This window comes from Ruditapes philippinarum, unplaced genomic scaffold (assembly GCF_026571515.1).
Source record: "Ruditapes philippinarum isolate M1 unplaced genomic scaffold, ASM2657151v2 ctg2711_1_1_1_1, whole genome shotgun sequence".
Classification (NCBI taxonomy): domain Eukaryota; kingdom Metazoa; phylum Mollusca; class Bivalvia; order Venerida; family Veneridae; genus Ruditapes; species Ruditapes philippinarum.
The window spans coordinates 57,987-75,875 of record NW_026862106.1 but is presented as its reverse complement, the minus strand read 5'-3'; the positions used below and the strand labels follow the sequence as shown (position 1 = coordinate 75,875).

Sequence of the window (17,889 nt, the reverse complement as noted above, 5' to 3'; positions counted from 1 at the left end):
TATATTAATTGATAATATAGTAATTTCTTAGAAAATCCCCTGGCAAATAGGTGAACATTAAAACAATAACCCTCTGGCAGCGAAAGGGTTAATATTGATGTCAACATTGGAAATATTGGATGTTGCTATGCCCCAACCACTTCAGGAGAATCATGCAGAATTTCATTTGTCCCTCTGTCATACTGTCCGGCTGTATGTCAGAAGACTGACAAAACAGTGGAGTGGGGGGGGGGGGACATCCATGTCCTAAGGACCCATTTCAAGTTATTCACCCCATTTGAAAAAAACTGATCATGCATGGATTTATGTATTACTTGACAAAAATTATCACTACCATGAGCCATAGTGTAACACACATAAACCAGAGATCTAGGTCGAAATTCAAGTTTGTAGTGGTCAGAGGAAAATACTTGTCTGGCGCAAAAACCTTTACATACACTAAAGCCATATCATTATAACTTGAGACAAATATCTACTATTGTAAGATTGAGTGTCACACACAAAATGTGTGTTCCTGTGGCTAAGATGAAGGTCACTTGAGGTCAAATGTCAGTTGAAAATGTGTGTATTACAATTGCATAAAAATGTTCGCAATTATGAGACAGTCTTAACAAAATCAAGGTAAGTATATGCAAGGTAAAGGTCATCAGAAAATATGAAATGTTTAGACTTTCTCAGGAGTATATCTTTATACATGCATGTATAATTTGTAGTATATTTGATACAAATGTTCACCAAATAAACCACTTAAAGTAATGAATTATGTAACAGATGAGGGAAGGCACCATAAGTTTTCTATTTACATTCATTGAATATTTTAAAACAAATGTTTTTATTTTTCTGAATATCTTTCTTTGCAAGTAAAACAGAGAATAAGCTCTGGAAATCATTATATGTGCATATTTTGAACAAAAAAAAAAACTAAATTGTTTTATTAATTACTTCTTTTCACAATAAAATTCAACATTTCCCCATAAATTACAGTAAAACTGCATTTAAATATTTACTTTGTAAAGAGTTTCAGATATTTTGTCAATTTTTACAATTTTGATAAAATACAAGCAATTCTTTTGTTATATGATGTACTAATCTGCCATTATTTACTTGAATACTGTTAAGTCTTAAACAAAAATACTCAATGTGTCAATATACCTATAAAACCAAGGGGACCTTATTCTTAAATTGCCTAGCAGAGTCAGACTGTACATTCAAATAGGATATAGATATAACTATAATAAGTTCAGGTTTAGGATTTACATCACAACTTGAGTTAGGAGAGTTTATTACATTAAGAGCTATTAAGTATTTCATATTAACTTTATAGTACATGAGGATAAATATGCAGTGAAGATATCATAAATAGGAAGTTTCTACTTAATATGTATGTAAGTGAAGGCAAGGCTGATCTTATTCTAACTCTACTGCATATTTTAGATTCTTTGAACTTGATTGAAACTACAAAGTCAATAGTAATTAAAAATTTATAAAAGAATATTGTGTTTTTTTCCCCAAATGTTCTTGTCACAATCTGCACATAAATCAATATGCTTTGAAAATAGATATCAATTTTGAGTATGTTGTTTAGGAAATAGAAGTCTATTTTGAGTGCATTGTTGTAGAATAATGCATGGTTCGAGTTCAAATGCGGAAGAATATAATCACAAAGGCCAACAGGCCTGAGTGATTAATTACAAAGAATTTGAAAAATAAACTAAAATGCAAAAAAATTTTATATCTATTTTCATTCTAACATGCTGATAAAAAAAAAATTGATTCAACTACATTGAGCGTAGATGTAGTTTTCCTGACATCGTTTGGTTTATTGACGTCATATGACGTCTAAGTATTCCTTTTTTATGTTGTGCATATACATGTTTTGTGTCATATAATGCACATGATTGCCCCAATCTGTTTGATAGGGGAATAGTGTGAAGTGTGTTAGAATGTAGAATAATGTATGGTTGGAGTGTAAATCCTCGAAATTATATTATTTTTCAAATTCTTAAAATGTAAATGTCTCTGTGGCACAGTATATATATTGCTGTTGACTGTTGCAACCAGAGTTAGATTATAAATCACAGCTCATTTCTAAGATCGTTAATTTCAATAGTAACTTAATGTTGACAGTAAAATGGTCATATGATTATAAGACATTTAACAATCTGTAAAATATCCTTTCTTGTTATGTTCGAAAACAAGTATAAGATTAAAATTTACGATGAAGGCAGGGGTGAATGAATTGAAAAGTCATATATGTTAATATATATTTTGTTATGATGTTGTTATTATCATTTAGTGTTAATAAGTCACGTTCTTTCGTTATGAAATTGTCATTATTGTTTACAGAAATTACTGAATCAGAAATACATATAACTAGATTTGTAACTCCCAGACCTCGGTAATCTTATCTTCATCAATATACATGACAGAATGTAACAAAATTTTCGTAAATTTCTTGCATTTGCAATGTCTTCAATTTGCGCAATACACATGTGTAAGTGAAAATAAAAATACCATGAATATTTCCCAATCTAATTAATTCCTGGGAATGGTGCATGACCAAAATCATTGCTAAATGGTTAAAACCCTAGTTATAAAATGTTCCAGAACATTTGATTCTGTTAAGGTATGATATTCATGTGTGGTAAGTAACAGAGACATTCTATACAACATGTCCTACGAGAATCAACAATATGATTATTAAACCCATATTATTTCACCATCACTAAATTTTATAAAAATATTTCATTAGATATAGCTTCATATGCTGAATTCAACACAAAACATCTTAAATTATAATTTTATTACTACACAAATCAATTGCAAATAATTAAGCAATGCATTTATTATAAAAAACCAAGAGTTGAGGGGATTTTCATGATGAAAGTATGTCACACTGAACATTATTGCATGAAATCATATATTGCAATACAAGGATACTATAGTCGTATCAGCATGTTACATCAAGAATAAAAATTTCATTAAATAGCAAAAAAAAAAAATCATCCTCAAAAGTTATACTTAAATAAACCAACTGCAAAGCTAGTATATGTATGTTCTTCAATTGTTTCTTAAAGAGTAATTATTACAAATGATAAATATAAGACACACTTAATAATTACAAACAAGGACACAATCTAATAGTTGAAAAGCAAATCTAAGCTAATCCCCTCACTTGCGGTGTTGGTAGTTTTCACTCCAGATCACGACAGTAGGCCACATTTAATTACCAGAGCACAGTTCAGTCGTCGCATCGTTCCTGGGCAGGTTGTCAAGCAGTTTACCAGAACTAGTTACCTTCACTTGCTAACTAGGTTTGAGGTTATAAAAAGATTTTCTTTCCCCAAATTCAGATCTCTGGTATTTGATTGGTCAGAAACTGACAAGGAATGGACAGTGACACTGACCAATGAATAAACTAAAACTTAAGAGTTGAGACAGAGCTCAAAAAATGTTTTTTAACCTTAATTGGCACCCATTATATTTATATAGAATAAAAAAAAAATCCTGAATGTTTTTGTTTTTATCATGAGAAACAAATTAGTTTACACATTACAGGAGCAAAATATACTCTATATCAATATTCACCTACACAAATAAGAAAAATATACAAATATTGTAAAAAGGCACTAGATAGACAAAATATCATTTAATAGTAAATTATTAAAAGCTTAAAAATGGTCCTAAAAGCAGTTTATAATGAGTATATTCAATATAGATATAAAAAGCACTTTTCTACAAATGTATATCAAGGATCATCTTCTTCACTCAAAAAAGCAATGTCTTAAATCAATACAATATATCAACTGCTCTCACATTTCTAGCTATTATATTGATTGGTTATCAGAAATATGGCAGCTATATTACGACTTGTATATCCCATGATACAGGTTATTGAGCAGCTAGATATTCCAAACTTCTCTAAACAAATATCATCATTCATGCATTTGTAATTATTTTGGTCCCCATATATTCAGCACAATCCACTTCAATTGAATAAATTGTAGAAAATTTTGCTGTCCGTGTCAATCCTTTCACAATACATTTGTTATATTTATTGTACTTTAAAACTAGCACAGTGACTTTCCACTGACCATATTCTGTGAGATTGTCATTGGTAACTTAAGTCCTCTTTCTAATAAGTTAACAACTTCCATACATCCTGTGCAGCAAGCCGAAAATGGGCTTATCAGTACATAGAGTATGGCACAGAAAAAGCCAATTGGAAATCCAAATACGAGAAGAATTATGAACCATATTAGACTCCATAGCCAGCTACAGTTTGCCATTTTTCTTCAGTCCTCCACAACAAGTTCTCTGAAAATAAGCAACAGTCAAATATAGATTAACAATTGAATTTTCAGGTTGATTACATAAACATACAAAACTTTATAGGACAAAATATAACCAGCCAGAGCTTATTCTGCATTACTATTTTATGTGAAGGACATTATGCCTTAGAAACAAATTTTTACTTCTAACATGCAATAATTTGTCATAAAAGTGGCAAAATGTAAACAAAGGAGTGTTTTAAATTTAATAAAAAATAAATTCACTATAATTGTACTTATTGCCAAAAAATCAACAGATGAAAAAGATGGTTCCGGTAATTGGCCAATGAGTAACTTTTAAGATACTTTAAAAGTTCACCAAAAAAAAAAAAAAAAGATTTTAGGGAATAAAATAAAAAAAAATTTGAGTCATAACAGGCCCTTGAGTTTCTGCACATCTGCATACAAATATTTCAATTGTAAATTAATGATTCATAAATGTCTTTCAATACTTTATAATTATTATGTTTTTGGCTACAACTATTTAATATATTGCTATACAATACATTTCTGGTATTGACCACTGCTAAAATATCTCAATAGCTAAAATAAACTGGGAATTCAAATCTACCCATACCTGTTTATCTACACAAAAATCAAACTAGATGTTAAAATCTACTCATTTATGTATATTCAAAGCTCAAACAAACTAGCAAATTTAGCAAACATATAAATTCAGATATAATGCATGCATATACTTAAACAACACGAAGAACAAATTTACAAACATATCTATAGCTAAAACAAAGTGGTTGATATAATTATATATCTATCATTTTAATATACTGGTCAGACAAATCTACACATATCTCTACCTTTAACAAACAGATTCGTCAAACCTCATTAAACCAATTCATTGGTCATATGTATACATACATCTAACATAAAACAAATTGAAAGAACAAATCTACATATATATCTATGACTTAAATAAACTGGTTGATCAAATCTACACATATATCTATCACTTAAACAAACTGGTAGATCAAAGCTACACATTTATCTATCACTTAAACAAACTGGTAGATCAAACCTACATACACATATATTGATCACTTAAATAAACTGGTTGATCAAAGCTACACATATATCTATCACTTAAACAAACTGGTAGATCAAAGCTACACATATATCTATCACTTAAACAAACTGGTAGATCAAAGCTACACATTTATCTATCACTTAAACAAACTGGTAGATCAAACCTACATACACATATATTGATCACTTAAATAAACTGGTAGATCAAAGCTACACATATATCTAGCACTTAAATAAACTGATTGATCAAATCTACACATATACCTATCATTTTGGCAAAATTTTAAAAAAATTTAAGACATAGGATAAAATAAAATGGTAAAGATAATTAAGAGTATGCAGGATAGCTATGAACAATATACACACAACCTCACAAGCCATAATTTATTCTGACATGCCTGCATAGTACATTTAACAGATTTAAAAGATTAACTTTACATGAGATAAAAAGTAACATTATCTCTAGTTTTTATAGTTTAAACAATTTAAGGAAATAATAACAGTGTACATGATGACTCACTAAAACTACCTGAAATATTTTACAATCTTTCTGTTTTATTTGAGATTTATCTGTAAACAGGGAAACAAGTTCTTTTTGGGTGTGACTTTGAAGAAAGGGCACTTACATTGACTGTCCTGTAAATGTGATAAAGAACACCCAAAAGCTAGTCACAAAAAAGGGATTGAGAATAATCGTTTAAACCCCATCCCCACTTCAAGATCTGTATGTAAAAAACATGTTTAACTGAATTAAAAATTTAAGTTGTGAAATCCAGTGCCTATAGTATGAGAATAATCATAGTGCTTGAATTTACATATACATGTACATGTATAATTATAGTGTATATATTTAAAATTAAGTTCAACATTAGAATTGTGGAATAAACAATCAATATTTCACTGAGTGTAAAATATACTGTTTTATATTTACGTATATAACAAAATTAATTTAGTATAATATATAATATACATCATATTATATGACATATAATGTATTGTCTTTATGACTTATAATCCTTATATTGCATGACAATCACATTCCAGTATTGTATTTATTACAACAATAATTATGTCACATTACATCATGTACATATATTTACCACAACATATCAAATCATAGAAAATAGTTTACTTACCAAATGTATTAAAATATCCTGTGTTAGTAAAGATGCTGATATTGAAAATATAGGGTTTACAGTCGATACATACAGCACAACACTTCCCTGTGTGTTTATGTATTTGTGTATTATATGTTAACACATGCTACTGTTTTATGTTTATCAGAAAATAATAAAAGAGGCTTTCTCAAATACTGGTGCAAAATATTTATTTTCATTAAAGGATTTGTATTTATAGAGCTTCTTTTTTATATTCTAAGCAGAGTAATATTTTTCTGTTGAAGAAAATTAATATTCTCTTCAAATAAGTGGATTTTTGTCTAAATGTCTATCTATAGAAAACAAGCAGGTTTTTATAAAATCCAGCTAAAATCCTCCTGATTTAAACATAAATCATTTTTATAATATAACTAGTTCTAGATGCAGGCAACCAATGTAAATCAACCCTTCACCCTTACAATGTTAAGTTTCTCCATTCTTGGAACAAACTTTTGCAAAGAAAATATATTTATAGTCTGTTTTTATTGACCTGTCAATTATGAATACATTATAGCACTCATTTAAATATTTGATCCCACTTCGGGTTTGTCCGTTTATTTTAGGAGAATAAATATGGAGTATATGACTAAGATTTTGAAAACTCCCACTAGCTTAATGTAGATTCTCGTAACATCCGCAATAGCAGAGTCGGTTAAGTGATTACCTAATGTATGAGAGGTCCGAAGTTCGATCAACTCTTTTTAAATTCTTTTTAGGCTTATTCTTTCTTTATATTTAAGTATATTTTAATGAAAATTGTCAAGCGTTTGCAAAATTGTCTACACGGATATGAAACAACTAAGAAACATTGAATTGTCACGTTTTGTATTGTATTTTACGGCACTGAAATGACATTTATTGATTTTAATCCAAATGAATTTTAAATATTAATTCTTAAACAAGTATAGTATTTACCAAAAAAAAATGCAAAGCATATTAAAACAGAAAGAACAGCCATAACTTCAAAAATGTTGAAAATAGTTAGGAATAAGAAAACAAGAGCGATCAGTGATCACATGTGTCGCCTCATGATGGCCAATTTCATGTTGGGACAAGTTTTGTGACAGACGGACAGTGCACAACTAGACTTGGTACTGATCATTCCTGTAAAGTTTGGATAAAATTGCACCAGTAGTTTATGAGGAGTAGTCTGGACAAGCTTTTGTGTTTCTGGCAACACACAGCAAAAAAATACCTTTTTATCAAAGGGCCATAACTCGGCCAAAAATCATTCAACCGAAAAACCCGTGCAATATGCGCAAGGACTTGAGCTACAGATCAATCCTGTAAAGTTTCATTGAAATTGCATAAGTGGTATAAGAGAAGTAGTCTAGACAAACTTTAAAAATAAAAATTATTAAAGGGCCATAACTCTGACAAAAATCATTGAACCGGAAAATGCTGACAATATGCACAACTAGACTTGGTACTGATCATTCCTGTAAAGTTTGGATGAAATTGCACCAGTAGTTTATGAGGAGTAGTCCGGACAAGCTTTTGTGTATCTGGCAACACACAGAAAAAAACACCTTTTTATCAAAGGGCCATAACTCGGCCAAAAATCATTCAACCGGAAAACCCGTGCAATATGCGCAAGGACTTGAGCTACAGATCAATCCTGTAAAGTTTCATTGAAATTGCATTAGTGGTATAAGAGAAGTAGTCCGGACAAACTTTAAAAATAAAAATTATTAAAGGGCCATAACTCTGACAAAAACTATTGAACCGGAAAATGCTGACAATATGCACAACTAGACTTGGTACTGATCATTCCTGTAAAGTTTGGATGAAATTGCACCCGTAGTTTATGAGGAGTAGTCCGGACAAATTTTGTGACAGACAGACAGACAGATGGACAGACAGACGACGGAGAAGTGATCCCTATATGTCGCCACTACTCCGTAGAGGCGACTCAAAAATGGACATACGCTGTCTCGATCTTACAACAAGTAAGGCATCTAGATATTATATACCCGTAGTTTACCCTATTTTGCTATAACGGTCAGTGTAACTACTTCATAGAAACAAGATTAATTTAATCACATCTTACTGCCTACATCTCTTGGAATTTACCGAACATTTATCGGATATCAATATATTCTGTGCATTGACCGTATAATCAGTATGGAATTGACAGGTTAATAAAATCAAACAATACATGTTTCAACATGAGTTTTTTTTCTTCAAATTTTCATGTACCTCAAAGAAATTTTATGTGTTGAACTTACAAAACTAAAGTCTATATAAAGTAACTCATCAACAGGGCAGGGCAAATTTTGACCCCAGGGTATGCTTTAGATAACTTTTTGTAGAGGACCACAAGATGATGTATCATGTCAAATATCTAAGATCCAGCCATTGTAGTTTCTCAGAAGCCTATTAAGATATTTTTACTATACAAGCCTTTATAAATTAAATGACCCCGGGGTTGGACCAATTTTGACCCTGGGGGGCATGATTTTTATAACTTTTGTTGAGGTCCTCTTAGCAATGCAACATGCCAAACATCTAATGTCTAGGTATTGCAGTTTAATACAAATATACTTAAATGTATTTTTATATTTATCTATGGCTGGGCCATTTGTGATCCCAGGTTCATTATTTATTTAACTTTAGTGGTGATTCTACATGCAAAATATCTTAAGTCAGGGTGTTGCATTTTAAGAGAAAAATATCTTTAAAACATTTTTATTATACATGTCTATGTAAACTAAGGGACCTCCAGGCCTGGGCAAATCTTGACCTCAGGGGCATAACCTATGTCAAATATATAAGATATGGGCAGAAGACTTAATTGTATTTTCCTATATAAGCCTTTATAAGTGACCTCTAGGAACAGGTAATTTTTTACCCAAGCAGCATGATTTATAAATATTACTTAAAGTCTGTGTTTAGCTCCAATGACCTACTTATGCATCAGACTGAAACCATTTATATACATTTTGAAGAGGACCAGCTAAGAATCATTCCTGTAAAGTTTGGTCACAATCCTTTATGTGGTTCATGTTGTTTACAGAAATTATGGATAGCAGTTGACAACAAACAACAGCCTTACTGCCATCACAAATGTTCACACTTTGTGCTAAAGTGAGCTCAAAATAGGGAAAATTCTAAAATTAAGGGGGAGACAATTCTGAAATATTGACACCAGAGTTATAAACCATGTCAAATGAAAATATGGGAGTTGTTATGAAACTTAAAATTTGTAGTTGTAAATAAATCCTCAATGAAACAATGAAGTAAGCCAAAAAATAATGAATTTTAGAAAAAATGTTCAAAGGGAAAATTATTCTCAAAATATTTGTGTAAGAATAATTAATCTTTTCACACATGATGTGGGAGATGATAAGAAATATATATTTGAAGAGAAATATAGATGTTATAGTAAAAATAACATTTTGAAATTCAATAGGGAAATTATTCTCAAAATGTTTGTGTAAGAATAATTAATCTTGTTACACATGATGCAGGTTTTTTTAAGGAACATACATTTGAAGTTTGGAGTAAATACCTTAGAAAATAAAGAAGTTATAGTATAAACAAGAACGTGTTTGTTAAACACAAATGCCCCCGGCTCAGATTCTTGTCAGTAGCAAAACTTCAAAAAATGTTTACCCATTCACTCAGTTATGGACAGAAAAATCGCCAAAAAATTGTAAACACAAGTTTTATAGCTTGACAAAGTCATGGCAATTTGTAATTGTGAAAAATATAAGTTGCCAAGTCATTGCTCTGACTTGTGAAGTTGAAAAATATTCAACTTCATGCAAATTATCTTCCTACCAAATATGAAATACATCTGTCATTAAATAAAGGCTGTATTGGCAAAAGTGTAAAAAATCTATTTTGAGCACTGGTGACCTTGACCAAACTGACCCCTAACTCTATCCAAAAGAAGAATACCATGTAAGTTATCTTCCTACCAAATATGAAATACATCCGTCAATAAATAAAGGCTGTATGGGCAAAAGTGTAAAAATCTATTTTTAGCACTTGTGACCTTGACCCAACTGACCCCTTACTCCATCCAAAGGAAGAATACCATGCAAGTTATCTTCCTACCAAATATGAAATACAACTGTCAATAAATAAAAGCTGTATGGGCAAAAGTGTAAAAATCTATTTTTAGCACAAGTGACCTTGACCCACTGATCCCTACCCCCAACCAAAAGGATGAATACCATGCAAGTTATCTTCCTACCAAATATAAAATATATCTGTCACTTAATAAAGGCTGTATGAGCAAATATGTAAAAATCTATTTTTAGCACTGGTGACCTTGACCCAACTGACCACTAACTCCATCAAAGTTTATGTTTCTATCAATTATAAATAACATCTGTCTATAGAATAAGGTCAATACACCTGTAAAAATCTATTTTTAACATTGGTGACCTTGACATTGGTAACATTGACCTTGACCCAAATGACCCCATACTACACCCAAAGAAGGAGGTGTTTGTATTAAACTAAGGCATCAACTAAAAAATAAAGGCTGTATGAGCAAAAAGGTTTATATTTATTTTTTAAACCAGTGACCTTGACCCTAGAGACCACTTACTCCAAAAAAAATTAGAGGACCATCAAAGGTATCCACCTACTAAATATGAAAGATATCAGTAAAGAAATTAAGCAATTAGGAGAAATTTAAGATAAATCCAACTTGCCGAAATAGGTTAACCAGACAAGGCCCTATTTTCAAAGTGAAAAAAGGGAAATAACTGGGAAATATGGATGACACAGTTATATAACTTGGCAATATCATGTGCTTTGTATTGATAAGTAAGTGTGGAAATTATAAAGCCATTAGAATAGATAGAACTTAAGATATTTCCAACTTGCCGTTTTAGGTTAACCATTATTCATTTTCTAAGTGCTGAAAAGGGCAATAACTTGGTAAATATGAAAGCCAGAGTTATGAAACTTGCCCAGATCATGTTCTTTGTATTGATTAGTAAGTGTGTAAACTTAGAAGCCATTGGTACAGGTAGAACTTAAGAAAAATCCAACTTGCCGTTCTAGATTAACCTCGTACGGACAGACGGACGGACGGACGGTTCAATTACTATATGCCTGGGGGCATAAAAAGCATTTTAACATAAATTCAAGTTGAAGTTCAAGGGGGATTATTCTGGAAATATTTGTGCTAGACAAATGAACCTTGTCACATATGATATGGTTGATGGTTATATGGAAATATATGTGAAGTAGATCTTAGTACAATATAACATTTTTAAGGAAAATTCTAAGTTCAAGGGAGATAACCCCAAAAATATTTCTTCTAGTTATGAATCTTGTCACATATGATATGGGTTATGATAAGGAACTTATACATGTTTGAAAAAGAAATGTAAGATTAAAGAAATAAAGAAGTTAATAGTAAACAATATTTTACTGCACAAAAACTGTAATAATAAAATCTGGATATGGGTGTATGACAGCTCTCAATATAATAAAGCTAATATAATATGAGAGTGTTCAAAAGATGCAAATACTGGATAATGAAATTAAATTTTCAATCTTATAAATCTTTTATCAAGACATGTAAATTGTATCATGAACAAAGCACTATGATTTACATCTTTATTATTTTATTTGTAAGTATACATAACACTTAGACAAATTTAAACTAAATACTTCACATTATAATTTTACACAAAACATAAATTATGTGAATATATCTTAGCAACTGTAGTCCCTGGAAACAGAGATGTCACTTTAGTATAATTCAATCTTTGTCTTCTAACTTATTACTTAAGGTAAAAATAATTGCATTTTCTTAACACACAAAATTGAAAAGAATTCTCCTCATTATCCTCTGATCAGACATCAAAGGTCATAGAGAGGTCAACCTGTATTAACTCTTCAAAGTTCTGATCTTCTTTAACTCCTTGTATAACACTGGTTGCTCCACTGTAAAAATATAAAGTATATTTAACATTACCAGAATCTTTCATAATTATATTCCTCCAACAATACAAATATAAAATCGAAATCAAGTGGCTGGTTGACCTTAATATCCAGCTTAACATTTTTGATTACTATTGAGTATCATGATAATTATTTCTAGAGTGGTCAAGATGCAATGTGGAGGAACACAAATAATCCTAACAATCCTGTGTTATGACCAGTTTATGCCTTTTACAGGGGAGGTAAGATGAGTTCTAGTACTCTGTAAACATAAACACAAGAGTTGTCCTTTGATAATCATTAAAGGCTCACTATGAACAAACAATAACTTGCTTGCTGTAAGAAAGTTCCATTTATCTAATCATCACTGTTTTTTGTTTGTTTTTTTTTCTAATGAAAGATACCAAAAACACGGTAGATTTTTCATACTAACAGTGACTCTTACCTATAGGATCTTTAAATACTAATTCCAGCTTGTCTGATCCCTTGGGTTTAAGTCGTACAATTTTATGACCAGTTCCTGCAAGGCTTTCCAAAATCACCATCACCATTCTGAATAATACAAACATACATGATATATTATTACAATATTGAATTATACAAATTCACATGATATGCCATTACAATATTGACAGAATAAAACAAACACACATGAAATATTATTACAATATTATACAAATTCACATAATATGCCATACAATATTGACAGAATTAAACAAATTCACATCATGTGCCATTACAATAGAACCTATATTCATAGACATAGAACCTATACCATGTTACTTTTGTGATATGTGTGGGCCAGATAACCAATACAATAAACGGTCCATGTATTATTTTCTTCTCTATAACTTTTTTAACATTCCACTATTTTACCTGTCTGTTGTATTATGAAAAACACTGATTAATTCATAAGGTAAGAAGTGTTTTTCCCTTTGAATATTAAATTCTTAAACAGAATATGTCAGTCATGTGATCATCAGTAAATTTCAATGAAAAGGGGGTCATCATATTTGAATTTGTGTTGCAAAAATTCTGAGATTTTCACATGCAAATTAAAATACTTCATAAGACAGCTCAGTTTGTTTGACCACTGACTGTCACTCCTGAGGTCCCGGATTCGATCCTGGGTAACACCCTTGGGATTTCTCAGAGACAATTTCAAAATTTCCCACCTAACTAGAGGTGTGGATCATCGGATAAGCGACGATCCGATCAACGATACAGCAATTGCAATTCACAAATCGAACCACGAATCTTTTGTTATCAAGACACCCATAAAAACATGAACATTAGTTTTGAACTTTTAATTTCTTTAAACAATACAAAACATTAAACATATATGCAAATGTAAATTAGGTTTAAAGTTTGAATACGAGTCACGACAATATGAAATTTCACCAGCAAAATTTGATTACAATGTTTGGAAATACTTTTGTATTTCAATTGAAAATGAGACAAAAAGCAGTTTGTCAAACATGCACGGAGAACAGACTTATACACCAAAAGCCAGAGCAGGGCCGCAGGCTATGCGAAGGCTGAAGTGCTCTTAGATAACATGTATGACGTGAATAAAAAAATATATGAGAAAAATTCTTAGTCAACAGGGCGCCGCCATTTTGAAATCCTTTTGAGCAGAAGCTTGTCATATAACACTTCTGGCGAAAGAATGATGTACAAAATCAGAAAATAAACATGCATTTCATTGATAAGAGCCATTGTTTTTTTTTCACTTTTGGGGAGGGGGAATTTTATTTGTTTATTTATTTTATATTGTTTTCTTTACGGTAGAAAAGGGGAGCAACTCTTGCAACACAAGTTAAAAATACGTCACTGTTTCTTAATATACAGATCTAAAATATCGATGCGTTGCATGTTAAACTTGTTGGGACACTGAGAGTAGCTCCCTTTACCTACCCAAAAACGATTTGTAAACAACCTTGCTCAACAGTAAGTCTAACAGGCATAAAATAAAACATTTTTTCGTAGTTACAATGTAGTTGCAAAAAAAATGATATTCATTGCAGTCAAATTCCGGCTGCCGTATAGGTGGAAATTTCAGCTTTGAGGGGGGAAAAAACATACTATTTTGAGGGGGGGAATGGGGCCAAAATTTCGCCGAATGTTTTGGTAAAAAAAAAACCTGAGAATTATAGTAACAATGATACATTTTTTTGATAAATTAGCAAAAAAATAACGTTAAACAACAACTGTGATTCACAAAAATGGCGGATGGGATTTTCAAAACACCGACGCATGTGCAGTGGTCCCCCTTTATGTTCAGAGATTTTCTGAAATATTCCAAGCGATCCAATGATAGGTTGAACACCACCAATTTATTCGTTTTGTTTACGGCACAAAATACCTGCATTTAATAACGAAGAGCAAGAAAGATCTCGTTTACATGTACACTAAACATGTTATGCTTAAATCATAAATCATAAGAGCTTTCCGCGCCATAGGTAACACCTTATTTCATATTACCAGTGGTACAACAAACTTGTCACATCACATGAAAAGACAAGTATTTCCAAACATTGGAAGTAAATTTTGCTGGTGGAATTTTATATTGGCGTGACTCCTTTTCCATTGTTGCAGGATGTGTGATAACACACTGACATATTAACTTTTAATTAATTATAAAATTTAAAATCATCTCTGATACATGTCACATTATTATAAATCTATAAATAGCTACTAAAAACATTTATTTATTTTCATGTAAATTTGTACTAGTGATTCCTTTTTCGAAACTAATGACTTTAAAGCTCAGCATCATGGTACATGTTTGTTTACTTCCTGTCTTTAATGGGCAAATTGTATTTAGGTCTTTAGTCACATAATTCATACTCAAACTGTATTTTTTTTTTTGTTACTTTTAAAGTGTGCGAAACAGGAAAAGTATCATAAATAAATAAGATCGCAATCCATGATCTCTGGACATAAATATTCGTAATCGATTTTTCATTTTCATTTGTGATTATCCAAGTACTCTGATACTCTCCCCAGCCCTAATAGATATATTAACATACGAAAATAAAGTGGAGCAATCAGCTGTAGTACTACACGTATATTCATTCATTTCGAATAAAATGGCGTTCAGTCGCTAATTTTCACAAAAACCCATCGGTAACATCTCTTTGTTCCACACATGCGGAAACTTCAGTTACATATCTACTTGTTACTTGAACTATAATTTCTCTCAAAGAGCTTGCTTTGAGGCTTTGCCTTATTCATATTATTTTTATCAACTTATATCCGATCACTATACATATCCGAATTACAGTACATATTAAAATAAATATCGCGAAAACACGTGACAATCAGAATATTACATCAATATAAATACTAATAACTTTAAATACGCAAAAACTATATTAGTCGCAAATAAATTACTTTAACTTTTTCGTTGACATATCTCTGAGTTCAAGTTAAGCCGTAGTGTACGACTTTAGTCTTATTTTCATTCTGCGACCTGCCTTGACCGGTCCACTTGATTATCATGTAAAAAGGTATCACCGACTCTCGCAATCGAAAAGCACTCGCCTTTTGTTTTGTATTGTTGATTTTGAAATTTAATGATACAGCTTACATGATTTATAAAGATTTTTTAGTAATTATAATTATCATAACTCTGCCTACTAAAATATTTAACAAGCATGCCATAATTTTGCACAAATTAAGTATTGAAACACTGCCAATAAAATTTTAATTTCAAAAGGCTCTTTCATTTAAAAGACTAGAATTTACAGTTCTTGTTTTTCTGATGTGTTTTATATGTAATAAAGAATTATTATAATAACTTGAAAAATCTGTGAAATGAATTCTAATGAATTCTTCTTTTTCCACATACTTCTTGGTAGTTCTTTTCGATTCTTAGAATGTAAATAAAAAAAATAGATCTTATATTTGACCAATAACAGATTTTATCATTTATTACGCTATAACAATGAAAAATAAACAAATTGTGGATAATACACAAAGAAGAGCTTCGTGATTTATCCTGAACTAAACGGACTCATGCACATATATGAAAAGGATTGCAGGAATTTAATTTACATACTCTTGGATATAGACGTCAATGTGCATGGAGATATACATGACACAAATATTTAAACTTAAAGATAGTTTTGATTTTGAAAAGTTGTTCAACATATCTGTAACAAATCACGAAATAAGAGGACATATTTATAGGTTAAAAAAGTTAAGGCCATAGAATTCAGTAAGACAAAATGCCATCACTCTAGTTGTAAACTTATTAGATGTGAAATAGTATTATTCAAAACTGTGAGTGAATTTAAATCAAAATCAAATAAACACTGGCGGTGGAAAAGATTCAAACTTGATGATAAATACTGAAATATACCAAATACCAGAGCGGACGACAAGACACCAGACAGAATTCGAGGAGAAGGGCTGTATAAGTACTGAAATTCATCACCAATAACTTGATACGGATATTTAAGGAAGAGTCTATTATTATTAAAGTATCCAGTATATATACATTGCCCAGTTATCAGTCAACCCTTTACCTCATATATACGCGAAACAACGCACTTTCGACCCCCCCCCCCCCCTTTTTAGGCTTCAAATAGTGAAAAATTGTCCTGTTTTGGCCCCCAACACATGTTTTCGTTTAAGAAATGTTGATAAAAAAAAGTGACGACTTTTTTGGCGCGGCCCCCAACCAAAAGATACATCAGGGGGTTGCCAGAAGGGGGATGTGCCTCCTTCTGTTTGTGGGTTTGAAGGGGGCGGAAGTCCCCCTCATCGCCATGAAAATTTTGGACTTGTGAGAGGCTAAAAATGACCCCAGATCGATCATAAGATAACGTGTAACCAACTCTGAAAAGCGTTTCACTCTGTCTCAATCCATTGAGAAGTTGCAGCACTTTGAAATCAATTTGAAATCAACTATTTTTTGGCAAGTTTGAGATGCCCCCTCTTTGCCATGGTAACAGGAAATTTAAGCCTGAGCATGTTGTTACAAAGGCAATGGTCCAGTCAACATTTGTGCCAAGTTTGATTAGTATTGAAGGAGTTTTTATAGTTTTATAGCAATTTGAACTTGTTACGGGAGACTTTTCAATGAAAACAATTATTTTCACAAAATGCTCATGAAGTAATGGGTTAATGTTTCAGTTCATTGTTTTTGCCTCAAACTTTATTTTCTGTAACTTCTTTATTTGATCATTAGTCTCAATATTAGTGTCATATATAGAGGATATTAAATGAGTGTGAGTTTAATACTGAATTAATTGAACGGGTTGAATAAAATTATATTCTGCAAGCCTCTTGCGAGCATAATATTATCTTATTCAACGAGTTCAATACATTTAGTAATGAACTTACAAGAATTTAATATTCTATTTATCACATTCTAAAAATAAAGACCGTTTGTAGTGATAAAGAAACATTTGTCATTGCTCGGGTTGGGATTTCCCTATCCT

At 31.2% G+C, this 17,889-nt stretch overlaps 2 long non-coding RNA genes across 2 annotated transcripts; both read right to left on the bottom strand.

Annotated features, from left to right (window-relative positions):
• Window positions 1-2,788: 2,788 nt before the first annotated feature.
• On the bottom strand, window positions 2,789-10,067 carry LOC132717946 (uncharacterized). Its single transcript, XR_009624011.1, has 2 exons — window positions 6,509-10,067; window positions 2,789-4,317 (listed from the first exon to the last, which is right to left on the bottom strand). It is a non-coding gene; the product is annotated as an uncharacterized LOC132717946 (long non-coding RNA).
• Window positions 10,068-12,098: 2,031 nt separating this feature from the next.
• Window positions 12,099-15,961, bottom strand: LOC132717945 (uncharacterized). Its single transcript, XR_009624010.1, has 3 exons — window positions 15,836-15,961; window positions 12,885-12,991; window positions 12,099-12,442 (listed from the first exon to the last, which is right to left on the bottom strand). It is a non-coding gene; the product is annotated as an uncharacterized LOC132717945 (long non-coding RNA).
• Window positions 15,962-17,889: the final 1,928 nt, after the last annotated feature.